We start from the raw sequence: 13,570 nt of genomic DNA, 5'->3' as shown, positions 1-13,570 counted from the left end.
CATATCATCGTCACCAACTTCATTCTCATCTTTATCACCACTACCACCATCATTATTATCATCATCATCATCATCATCACCGCCACCATCACCACCACTATCATCTTCACCAAGATAAATCCTGCTTTTTTTCCTTCCTATTTTCCTCTTTTTAGAGGGCACACCACCACGCCCCCGATATCCGCCTCTAACGTTTGTTGTTGTATATAAGTTGGCGGATGCCTCATGAAATGAAATAATATAAAATAAGGAAAGGGAAACTAATTAGAAAAAGGACTGAGGAGAAGAAAAAAGAAAGCCAAACAAACAAGAAAAAACAATATCAAAATTTTGTTGTAAAGTCTTCTACGTCAGTTTAATAATTATGTTTTCAATGAAATGAGAACATAAAAAAATGAAACAAGTAAGATGGGCTATACATCGTAGCAAAGAAATAGAGGGAAGCTCCGAGACAATAAAAAGGGTGAGAAAAAGAAAAGACTTTGAAATACTCACAACACGAGCATAATAAAAAAAATTGGAATAAGCAAGGACAAGTAGCTGAGGGACACCCCCCCTCTCTCTCTAGTTATTTATGTATCAAACTCGCATACACAAGAATTTCTTACTAATCAAAATATTGCGAGCAAAAAGCACGAGCTGACATTTTTTTAAATATTCAAAACTGATAGAGAGACACATTTTAAACAATTCATGAATCATAATAATTATACAACTAGCTTACCAATCGAATCATTCGATTGCGACAAATGATCTGAGAATTAATGCTTTTAGGAATTCATTAAATTAAAGCAAAGTATCTCAACATTAAAATAATTAAGGCGGGCGCAAGGTATCAGCTACTACACCGATAATTTTTTTTTTGACATTTGAAGTATTTTCGGTAATCATGAAAAAGATCGGATATTTCATGAAAGCTCAAATCCTGAAGAGCGGAATATTTTTATTAATTGACTTTTTAAAAAAATGTTCTAAGCCCCATTTAATATTTGATTATAAGTCGATGCATTAAAAGCTGAAAAAATAAAGTATTTTGTGTTCCTCTATCATAATTGTCTTTCTCTTTAACCCTGGTTCTTTTTTTCTGGGGGGAAGCATTTTGGTTAAAAAAAGAGAGAAAAAAGATAATTGCTGGCTTGTGGACGCCCGGTGTGGACGGTGGTAGGGACACCCCCCCCCCCCCGTAGTTACGCCAATATGGGACCAAATGATCCTAAATGTCCGAGGCGAAACTTGTGCAATCAAACGTTATTTCTGAATAAATTAAAGCTTGCGCTGTTCAACTTCAATCTCTTTCAGCTAAATTTGCGATGAACGCTGCGTTATGAAATATATAATTATCAACATCTGGCGAAAAGAATAACCGACCGATCACCTGACGAGAACGCGTATACGTGATCTGCATATCAGGTCCGATCGAGAGTCAGAAGTGAAGGACAACTGCCAAGAAAATCAGGAAAAAGTCGTCAAAATGTAAGTTCCCCTTCATTTCTTTCAATTTTTTGTTACTTATTGAAGCATTAATGTATCATTAAAGCAAAATTTCAACAAAAGCCTCAAATTTAGCTAGTACTTTTGTTGAAATTACAATAAATTTAGATCCACATAAATCTCTAACCCAATTTTAGCACTGATGTCGCCTATGAGGTCCATACATGTAATGTTTGGACCTCATTGGTACTAGGAGTGCATTCATGTAGGCCCCTACCCACCCATGGGTTCATATCGTCTCGCGAGTGAAGGATTATCAGTCATACGCACGCGACACACCACTAGTAGGCATCGTCATTCACCACAAGATGGCGCTCTCGCGCTCGTACTATATTTTGTACGTAGAGCGTGCGGAGGTTTTTGCTGCAGCCGCAGTGCTTCTCTGCTATCGGTGTTTCGACATGTGTGGATTGATACCATTCTCATTTAAAAGTGATTGGGTCATTTTCCAAGATCTCCGCATATCATTAACCTAAACTATTTTCTCTTTCGTACGATATGCAGTTTTCCGTATTTACATTGTTCTAACCCCTCGCGAGCGACCCATCCCGACAAGGTAAGTCAAAATTTCTTCACTTTTCTCGCTAAGTTTGTGTAATTTGTACACTTATCCATATCTGGCAACATTTGGCAATTGAAAGACTGTATTAGAAAGAATTCAGAAATGTTTTTTGATATTTTGAAACCAAAATCAATCGTACTCACCAATGCTCACTGAGTGCTCGTTCTGCATGAAAAGGGGCTTGCATCGACGAGATTATGAAAATTTCGCGCCCCGTCGGAGCCCGCGAGCGAATTTCGCGTTGGCTGCCGTGTTGCTCGCTATGGATTTTTGTGTAGTAAACGACTCCAATTGACAATGCACGGTACGCGGGTACCAACTATTAGTCTCATCATGAATGTTTTATTTTATATGTCAAATCATAAATAAATAAAGGTAGCCCCTTTTTTATCATAATTATGGCATTATCATGCAATATTCTAAAAAAATAAATAAGACTTGTTGATTTGTTGAATTTTGTCAGATCAACATAATTTTAAGAACTCTGTTTTGAAGGCGGGGGGGGGGGGGGGGGGGGGGGTCCTGTGGTGCTACTTCACCCATCTTGTTTCCAGACCAGTTTAAATTTTATCATGCATATAAATTATAATCTACCAAATCTAGCTCTTGGCTCTTTTTTATTATTAATATCGGTGTTTGTACTTAAAGGTCATTTGAGCTGAACATTTTTTAGGCTTTATTAAATTTGAATTTTGAATCAGCTAAAAATAATTTATGAAAAATAAAATGGCCCAACCCCACCCCCTGCTTACTCCTCTTGCTCTTTTTGTTTGTAACAATAGAGGTTTGCGTAGTTGTCTTTTGTCTTTTTTTTTAAATTTGATACAAAAGCAGATCTCTGTAATTTATATAAAGTCTATCCTCAATTTCCCGGACCCCTTTTTCTGGATATTTGTGGTATAATCTGGACACTCAATTGCCATGACATTTAGAAAATTAATTTAAGTATTTCTTGATGTGTTAACATCGACTGGGGAGAGAGCGTTGTGTACAAAAGGCCAAGTTCCTTTTTCCATATTTTTGTTTCATAATTATCCCGCAAGGTTATTGAGGACGTCTCCCAGGCCAGGTTGAGTGTTGGAAAGATTTTTTTTCTTGTTTTTGCTTTTTAAATTCTCTGGGAATCAAAATAGAGTTCTATCCTAAGTCAATCCCTTTCTTTGGCAATTGTAATTTGCATAGTCAAGGTTACATTTACGTACATGTTTATCAATCAATCAATAATTATTAATTTGTAATTAAGACAGAATCTAGTGTTTATTGTTTTTTTAACATGATATTTTCTGCATTATGCATTTTCATTTATTGAATGTCTTATATCTATTTTACCATTCTGTTGTGTCCAATTTCAATTATATAGTTTCCTTTGAATATGATTTATACTATGACTTTGTTGTAGTTTAATTTTCAAATACATGAGATTGAGAGATGAATATAAATCCTCACAAATGTAATTGTAGGTTATCTTGATACCGAGGCGTACGACTGCACTGTATTCTACAAAGTCAAATTACAATTCCATCCTCACTGCTTTCAGAAGAGTTACAACTGCAATCTATTATGGTCCATTCTTGAAAATTACTGTATGCTAAAAATAATTTATCTCCAATTTGAGCACATTGTTCAAACGTTAAAAACTCTTTGAAGTGATTTTTTTTCTATAATGAATTTACAGTAAAAAGTTTTGAACAAAAAAATTGCACCATTTTTCTTTGTTTCATTTTTTTCCCAGGAATTTCAAAGGTGTTTTTGAAGACTACTCGAAGAAATGGATGCACAACTGAGATCTAAACTACCAGCTGACATGTCAGCCAGAAATGCTTAGGTGATACTCTGTAGTCCACAGAGATCACCAGAGCAAACTGGCTGTCGAAGCTGTCAGAACACCTCAGCTGCCTTTGTGGTTGTGTCCTGGTTGTCTGTGCTCCTGATCTTGACCAGGCCCATTATCCAGCAGTAAAAATAAAATACCCAAGAAAGAAACGAAAGATTTATGCTCATGGTTTGACTGTTTCATGTTTGTGACTTCTGTTCTTGTCTTTGTGTGTATTTTGATTTGTTTTGTTTTTGTGTACAATACTCTATGTGGATTTTTTATCCTTTCTCTTCTATTTTTTTTTTAATTTTCATTTATATATTTTTTTCTTGCTGAAGTTTATCGTTCATTATTTTCAATTTTTCATTAACAAGTGCTTAATTTACACAAGTTTGTGAGAAAGTAGAATGAATTTTATTTAACAGGAAAATGGCAATGGAAGGAAACGCACCAGACCCAGGGAAATTACTGTCCACTATCAGAGAAGGAAAAAGTATTACCAAAGGGGAAATGTTGATATATCATTCAGAGAAAGAAATTCTGCAAGAAGTTGCCAAAATCTGGGATGTCAATGAACGCACTGTTGTTCGGCAAATAGAGCGACTCAGCGACAAGCTAGCTTCGATGAAAAAGAATTTGAACAGGCCAGGAACCAAAGAAAAAATTGCTGCCTTCATGGAAGAACCATATCCTACCCCTTCATCTACCCATCCATCTCGAAAGCCCTCAACAGATTCATGTTCAAATTGTCAGCAACTATTGGAGATTTCTGACTCAAATAAGTTGGAGTATCAAAACAAGCTTGAGCAGATGACAAAGAACCATAATATAGCAACCAAAGAGCTTCAGAAAAAACTAGCAAAAGCAAGAGGCAGAGTAAGAGAACTAGCATCTGAGCTCAGAAAGGGAGGGAGAAAAGACTTGCCGAGAAAATTTCAAAGAGCCAAGAAGAGTCTGCAGCATTATAAAGAGCAGTTTAAATTATTATCTTCAAAAGCCAAAAAGATAGAAACAGGGAAAAAAAATGCTGAGAGGAAAGCAGAAAGGTACAGGCAAAAGAACATCCGCCTCCAGAGGAAATTGTTCTCCACGTTTCATACAGGGACCCGCAACTCTGCTTTGCCTCCGCAACAGGATTCTGATGTGCTACAGCTTCTTGAAAAGATTGAAACCCTTCAAGATGAAATTAAAAGGCTTACTGTCCCAATTCCGACGAAAGAAGGAAAACAATTCAACACTAGCGTACGCGAAGCATCATTTTATCTACAGGTTCGTGTTTTTTTGCATCATTGATGCATTGATATATGAGAAGTGAACCCCCAAAGAGGTATAGAGCTTTTGGGAATTAAAAACGATCTGTCTATATATATGATTAGCAGACACATGATTTTTTTTCCTTCTATTTAAATTCAGATACATGTATGCCAGGAATTCATTGTGGAAAGGAAAATGCATATTCAAATTTGATGCACAATTAATTGCCATTGGATTTAAATTCCACTGAAACTGCTCTCATTCAAGAATGCAACATCATATTGAAATATGTAGATTAAAACACTGTCCATGCATTTTCTCTTATTTATAAATGAATATCCTTCTCTTGACCACTGAACCCCCCCCCTTATAATCAAAATTATACTGTAGATAATGGATTGATCCTTCATTTTGAAATGGCAAATAAATTCGGTCCTTCTGTCTGCCAGTTATATTGCATGCCTAATTCACCCTAACTTACAAGTTTGATTAATTTAAAACTGAAGTTCATGCGTCTTTGAAAACCGAAATTGAAAGGTTATAATTTTCACATTTATGAAGTGAAATTGGTAATGTAATTGCTTTGATTAACCATTACAAATGTGCAGATGTCTTTTTCTTAAAATTTATTTATTCATTCATTCATTTGTTTTTATAGTTATTATTTTTTTTGGGGGGTTGTTTGTTTTTTCACTTCCTGAACACACATGTATTAATGAAAGGGGCAGGGGGAGAGGTAGTGCATTGCCATTGTAAGGTATTCACCATAACCAAAAACAAAGGAATTACTTGTACAGTAATTATTCTTAAATGGGACCCATTAAATAGTATTGTGCCTCTCTTGCAATGACAGCCACCCCACCTTCTGCTGAGTATGCTCATGGAACAGTAAGATTTTTTTGTACCAAATTTTCTAAAATTATTATTTTTCTTGCAGATGAAGGAATTCAAAATTTTCTTGAAGGTTATCCAAAACTGCTCACATGAAGTTGGCTCATCCAGCCTCCTCTTAGCTATCCAGTGTCTGAAATTCATCCATTTTCATTATCAAAATTATGAAATGCAATTTTTTTTATTTAGTAGTGTGCATAATTTTAAATGCACTTTTAGAAACCGCCAATATCCTTTACTTGGAGATTACTTTAATTTTCTATTTATCAGTTCAGAAATTTCCACTGTGTACATACTCCTTTTTTGTGTTCATTTGTGTTTTTTTTCTTTTCATTATTACAATTTTTGTTTTCTTTTATCCTTTCTTTGCTTTCTTTTAATATATACTAATTTCTATAATTGAACTTCTAAGTGAAAGTTATAATTGTGAAAAAAAATGAATTGTTTGGAAAATTAGTTTTGTTTATCACTCCATGACAGGACATCGGTGTTCCAGAGCATCGGACCAGTGAGGCCATCAGGATTGTCAGTGAAACAATCAATGGTAGACAAATAGGGTGCCTTCCTTCTTCATCCACTCAACATAGAATGGCATCGGAAATGAAAGTTCTCTCAAAATCTCAAGTACGGGAATCACTCAAAGATCAAAACAATTTGACAATAAAATATGATGGTACAACAAAGGGCCGGGTAGGTCATCTGACCGAGGTAGAAGTTGCTTCAAAAGAAAAAACTTTTCTGGTGGGCGTTTCTCAACAGGTTGGAGGAGGGGCAGATGAATATGTTCAAACGATTGAAGAAGCGTGCGATGCCATCTCCCCAGACATCTTATGTAACAAGACAACCAACACAATGACAGATAGGTGCATCACCAATGATTCAGTAGACAGAAAAATTGAAAAGGAGAAAAACATCCACCTAAATAAATTTCGATGCGCAATGCACCCTCTCGATACTATTGCCAAGGAGGTCAACAAAGCTCTAAAAAAAATGGATGATGTGCATGATAGGACCCGTAAAATGCCATTTAACAAAGGTGGGGAATGTAATGTCCAAGCATTCATTCGGGTTGGCAGCAAGCTTTTCAACAGTGAAAGCTGTGGCGACAGCACAGACCTCAGGTCATTTTTAAAGGGGAGAGGTCATCAAAAGGTATTACCAAGATGGGTTGGAAACAGATTTGACATTTTGTTTTCTTCAGCTGGGCTGCTCTACCACATCGGGCCATCTATAGTAGAATATTTCAGAACAGTGACCAAACCATCAAATGATCTCCATCGTGCATTTGTGAATGCATGGAATGATAAGAACATCTGCCATCTTAGATGCCTTGGACTGATGGGGCATTTGGTCACCCACCCGTGGATGGAAGCTGCATCACAGGAGCAAAATATCTTGGAAATGAATGCCAACTACCACTCTGCAGTCCAGGTATTGGAGAGGTGGGCAGGCAATCCATCCTCCCTGCTCAGAGACCAGCACACCATCTTCAGCAGTGACCCAATGAGGGATGATATCTTCCAATCATTAGTGTCTCCTCCATATGAAGATCAAATGGAAGAACCAATGAGAGGAATGCTGATGGCAGCCCTAGAGGTGACAAAACGGCAGCTCCAGTCACAGTTACCTGGTGGCGTCTTCTGGGAACCATCGGTGGAAGTCAGGGAGCAGGCTGCATCATGCTCAAGCACAAACATTAGTGGGGAGCGGAACTTTGCGCGTGTTGATTCACACCTGCATCATGCTAGAAATATTTCTGTAGGTAAATTAGAATCAAAAGTCATGTTCAAGTGTAACGACACAGCCACGTGGTTGAAGAGCCAAAGTGAAGAAAGGAGGAAGAGATTGATTGGCTCGGCAATTAAAGCAGGGGTAACTGAGAGGAAAAAGGAAAAGGTGAAAAAGCAGAGGTACAAGGAGAAAGTTCAACAGCGGGTAAGGGATAAACAACGCAAGCTGTCGGAAAAAGCAGAGAAGGAACGGAACAAGATAGAGGAACTCATTGAAAATGTACTGCAACATGGACTATATGAAGACCAAAATCAATGTGAATTACTTGAAAACATGTCTAAAACCAGAGCCATGGGCATCCTAAGGAATCAAATTAATTTCAGGAAAAAAATTTTGTGCCAGGACATGGGGAAGCACTCGCTATCGAAAAGTTCCTTGGAGGAATTGAAGAATATTCTTTTCAGTGGTCCACAGCTTGAGGATGATGACTTTCTAAAGAATTTGAGAGATCCCACCCAAGTCATTAACAGGATGTTTGCCCACAAGTGGGAGGAGGAGGGGAAAGAGGTGTGGTATAATGGCAGAGTTACGGCATGGAAGGAGGAATACGAAGTAATATATGATGGCAGCAGTGAGGTCTTTTTTATGACGGTGTCAGAATTTCTGACAGATGTTCATCTGGGAGACATTTGCTTTATCTCCATGTAACTTCTACAGTATAACAACAACAATAATGGATGTATAGTATTTATAATGCGCACATATCCACCTTATGAGGTGATCAAGACGCTTGTATATATTACCCCGGCTAAGCTTGTCTTCTTGCTGAAGGAAATTGGCTCCAGGATTGGGATTCAAACCCACAACCCACCGATTGCAAGGCATGAGTCACAACCACTAGACCACGATGCTCCCATTCACTTCAAAGTTGAGAACTTCAAGCCAAGGTATACGCAAACTTACCTATAAGAAGTTTCTTACATTCTTTTATGACATCAAGTGGTAGGGTCAAAATTTATGGATAGAAGGAAGTGAGACATTGATAGTATTGTATAGTGGAAATGAAAACTCAGTATAAGATCAAAGAGGTGTTTCACTAACATTTAAGCTTGACAGTTTGCTTAGAAAATCAAGCTTGAAACCCATGGTATGCAGATTAATGGAAAGTATCTTTGCATTGGTCAGATAATATGTGGGCTATTGCATATACATTAATTGGATTGCGTGCTAAATTAAATGTGCAACATGTGCATGTTAGGGTCAATAGTTGAACTTCAGTCATAGCTAAAATCTTATTGAAACACCTTGCAGGTATAATGAATATTCTTGATTAACCCATAGAGGTACACAGCTTTCTAAAGGTTAAATTTTATTTCATTGTATTCCTCAAATTGGCAACAAGTAATTTTCTATCAATTTTCATACTTTTAAAAAATAAATATAACATGAGTTAAAATAATGATAATAAAAGATTTTTGCTGAAATTTGCCAATTTGCATTGCTAAAAAGCGATTTTGTTGTTTTCGTGGCATTGCCAATTTAGAGAGCATGATTAGCAGAAGTAAAATGTCTTTTACTTATGAACTTATAAATGGCATGACATAAGGTATTCAGAGTGGTATCAAATTTTTCAATACATTTTTCTCTTTCTGATCATACATGTGTACTTGCTACTGGTCAGAAAGAAGAGAAACTGCAAAAGCGTCTCTTAAATGAGACACGTTATACCTCTGTGGGTTAACATTTAATTTTGCATTAACTTCCCACCCTTCAGAAGAATCCTGTTATAACTATATTCCTGCCATAATTTGATGGTCCTAAGAACTTTTTAACAATTTTTCACTGTAAGTTATACATGTATTGCTCAAACTCAGTGTAATCCGAATAATTTGAATGCTCTGGTGCAATTACACTGCATGCACTGCCATAGCCAGGGGGCAGTCACACCCCCCCAAAAAAAAAAATCCTTTAAGAAAAGAGAGAAAGAAAAATAAAAGAGAAAAAAATGGAAGTTAAAGGATGGAAATGAGAAGAAAAGGGGTTCTTTGCATAGACTGCCCTACCAAAATAAAATTCTGGCTATGCCACTATTTGTGTATACACTAGTTTCAGAGAAACTGAAAGTAATTTTGCTCTCAGATCCAGAAAAAAAATCAGTAAATTCAATTTCAAATTCAAACAATTTATTGATTCATATCCAAAGAAGAATATTTCTCAAATGAAATTAACAATAGAATAAAACAAAATTAATCAAGAAGCAAATATCCCCTATGTAACAAAACTAGTTAGAAATAATTCGAAGGGAAAAAGAAAGAGAGAAAGGAAAAAAAGCAAACCAGAATTACTATATACCAGTACAGAAGCAGTAATCAATCAAAACAGAGTAATATCTGTATACATAGCAAATAATGGATATAATTGATCTAATAAAAAAAAAGTCTGAATAATATTGTACTGCTTCTCTTACACAATAATTAACATTGAAAATTGATAAAAAAAACCCTTTACCCTCCCCCCTCCCCAAAAGAAATGAAATAAAGAAATGCGAATAGTGTAAAAAAACAACATCAGTACATTATATTAATGTGATGATTAGTCAGCCATGGATTCAGGATATATACATAAATACCGAAAATTCAGTATTTCAATAAAACTGTTGGTTAATTGAAATGCATCACCACTTTTTTTCAAGATCTTTTCTTTTCATAAATATATATATATTTGGGGGGGGGGGCTTTCATTAGCCTAAAAGTTCTGTATGTAAGATGCATAGACTGAAGCTTCATCCAGTCTCAGAAGAGTGAAGAGCATCCTTAATAGGAAGTCTTGGACAAAAAGGTAAGTCTTGGACGAAGAGGGAACTGACTTTGGAGTCCATGTAATGTGGATTCCATGACGAATGGGTCACTAGAATAGTTCTTTTAATACCTGCGAGCAAAAAGGAGAAGAAATTGGATAATTAAAAAAAATAGTCAAAAAATGTAAGGAAAAGTAAAAAAAACAACAAAAATTAAAGTTTTGTAATGATGTAAATATAAAACACATTTCAAGAAAGTAACAGGGGGGGGGGGTGTCATTTGCTAGAAGGGATCCACTAAAAGGGGGGGGGGTTCTTTTAAAATGAACCTTTTGGGGGGGGGGCTTGTCAGAAAATGGGCTTCATTGTCGTTTCGATAGCACCCCCCCCCCCCTGAAAATCATTGATCCCTGAAAAGGGTCCACTTTGTCCAAATTTGCAATCCTCCCCCCCCCAAAAAAAAAAAAAATGGGGGGGGTCATTTGCTGGAAGGGATCCACTAAAAAGGGGGGGGGGGGTTCTTTTAAAATGAACCTTTTTTGGGGGGGCTTGTCAGAAAATGGGCTTCATTGTCGTTTCGATAGCACCCCCCCCCCTGAAAATCATTGATCCCTGAAAAGGGTCCACTTTGTCCAAATTTGCAACCCCCCCAAAAAAAAATACTACTGAATTTATGGTATAAAAATGAATTAAAAAATAAACCTTTCCAACTGAAATTCTGGGATAAATCCCCCAAGCTCACCCCCCCCCCATGATTTCCGCCCCTGCTTAAAAGTGAAGCATGTGATATGAAGCTATTCAAAATTCCTCATAGAAAAGACAAGTTTGAAAATTGGAAACAAACATTTATTTTTTACAGAAAATTTCAAGATGAAAAGACGGGATTTTTTTTCTTCTATTTATTCTATCTTATAATATATTTTTTTGCTTGCTTGTTTGCTGACTTGTCTTGGTCTTGAATGATTGTAACCCACATGCTTTACTCTTGTTATATTTTCAATGACATTTCAATTGAAGTTGGCATGGAGCTAGATTTGCATGAAATAAAGAGGAATCACGTGAATGAAACATATTAGTAAAAGTTTGACAAAAATCAATCCAAAAATAATTTCTGAAGTTTTAAATATTTTTTTGTGACGTCACATCTATCGTATCCAAATCGCCGTTGGGTATAGCGTATGCACTGCTGCCCGTACGGCCGTGCAGATTGTCGAGCAAAGGAAAGCAGCCGTCTGCTATAACTAAGCTCGCTGGTGTAAGATATCTGTCCGATCGGGAGCTTCCGTTCGAAATGGAGATTATTTCGAACGGAAGCTCCCGATCGGATTGATACCTTACAAATTTGCTCCTTTGACCAATACCAAACAGAGAAGCACCCCGCGGCGGAGAAGCACTGCGCGCTACAGAGAAGCACCTCGCGGCGGAGAAGCACCCCGCGTCGCGGCGGAGAAGCACCCCGCGGCGGAGAAGCACTGCGCGCTAGCGCTGCCAAAAAAAAAGTCTGCGGCGACGTCTTATTTGAGGCTAGGGAGGTATGAGTCATAGCCACTCTGGTGCGCCCGTACTCGAGCGCACTAGAGATGACGTAATGTTATTGAGTTCGCGTAGGTTCATAAATTTCTGCCACTCCGAGAATTGCAAACCTCCAGTCAAGGTAGGCAGGTTTAAAATTTATTTTTATCCATAACTAGCATCCTGTGGTTATAAAAATGTTGTTTTTATGTAAATTAGGTGTGTTTGAACATATTCTGAATGATAATTTATTAAAAATTCTTATTTGAAAATTTCAATGATGAAGCCTACCACTACACTTCGAAAATACAGTGGGCTTTTGCCCACATAAAATATTTTGTTTAAATAAACATTCCACATCCTGCTATGACACTTACCGAATCATTTAGATCCTTCCGTGACTTCTCCTTGAAGTTTCTTTCTAAAAATATGTATATTTTCTTGATCTTTAGTGAAGATTTTACGGAGATAGAAATCAGTCAGCGTTGATATCAATTTTCTCCTGAAGAGGGCGCGCGATTTATATTCATATCAAAGACACGACAAGGGAAAGAATAGGCACCTACACTATTTTACACGCATATCGACGCAAGGCATTACGCAAAGTCCGTGAAGTGTCCAATCTTTTCATTGTATAGACTTTGGTACACCGTATACGTATTATTGACGTTCGTCAAAGCTTGTACTGCTGGTTTCTTTCCAGGCACGTATATTATTTTCATTTTTTTTTTATCAGTCATCTTTTTAAATTAATGCAAATGAGTGTTATCATCACCAATAATAATCATTAATTATGTTTTTTGAAGGCATTTCATTAATTGGTGCCCATAATTAGTAAATTAATCATGAGGATTGCGCATTCAAAGAATTTAGATACAGTTATAAAATTACCGAGGAGCTGAATCAAGGTTGTGAAATTATTAGCGCCACCAACGGGCTTCCTTGTATTTCCGTGGAAGAGACAAGCGAAGTCACTTTCGAGGCCGAGGTAAGCAAAATGTGCTTTTTTTTATCGGATTATTATTTTATTATTATTTTATATTCAAAAAACTCTTGCTACTCACCGGCAAGAGCCCCGGTGCGTAGCGAGAAGGAGCTTCGGCAAATATTACTTCAGCAATGAAGCGATGTTTGCCGACTACTTCGAAATCCAGGGTCAAACACAGTCTATTGTACGAGGTTAGTACATACCGTACTAACCTCGTACAATGTGTGAGTGGCCCCTACCTAATGTTAGACCATATGATAGGTATGTGACAAAAAAAATGAAAATCCTCAAATCTCAATGAATTTGGTATCATTTGAAAGCCCTTAAAAAGACCTTTCAAATGATACCAAGAACTCAAATTTTCATCAAGAAATTATAAAGTTATTCCAGTTTAAGTCGCGCATATTTATCCAAATTTGTGGTCATTGTCTTAATGTAAAGTCAATGGAGTGCATAACCGATTTTTGTGACCATTTTGTGACCATTTTGAACCCAAGTCTTCAACGGGCTCTAACTTTGTTTTTGAGC

The 13,570-nt window shown here is 36.8% G+C and overlaps 1 protein-coding gene across 1 annotated transcript in view; it reads left to right on the top strand.

Annotated features, from left to right (window-relative positions):
* Positions 1-13,570, top strand: part of LOC121411608 (tudor domain-containing protein 3-like) — a 38,803-nt gene that overhangs the window by 3,511 nt on the left and 21,722 nt on the right. The window lies entirely within an intron of this gene.

The sequence above is a fragment of the Lytechinus variegatus genome, chromosome 1 (genome assembly GCF_018143015.1).
Source record: "Lytechinus variegatus isolate NC3 chromosome 1, Lvar_3.0, whole genome shotgun sequence".
NCBI classification, from domain to species: domain Eukaryota; kingdom Metazoa; phylum Echinodermata; class Echinoidea; order Temnopleuroida; family Toxopneustidae; genus Lytechinus; species Lytechinus variegatus.
This window is presented reverse-complemented; position numbering and strand designations above follow the sequence as displayed.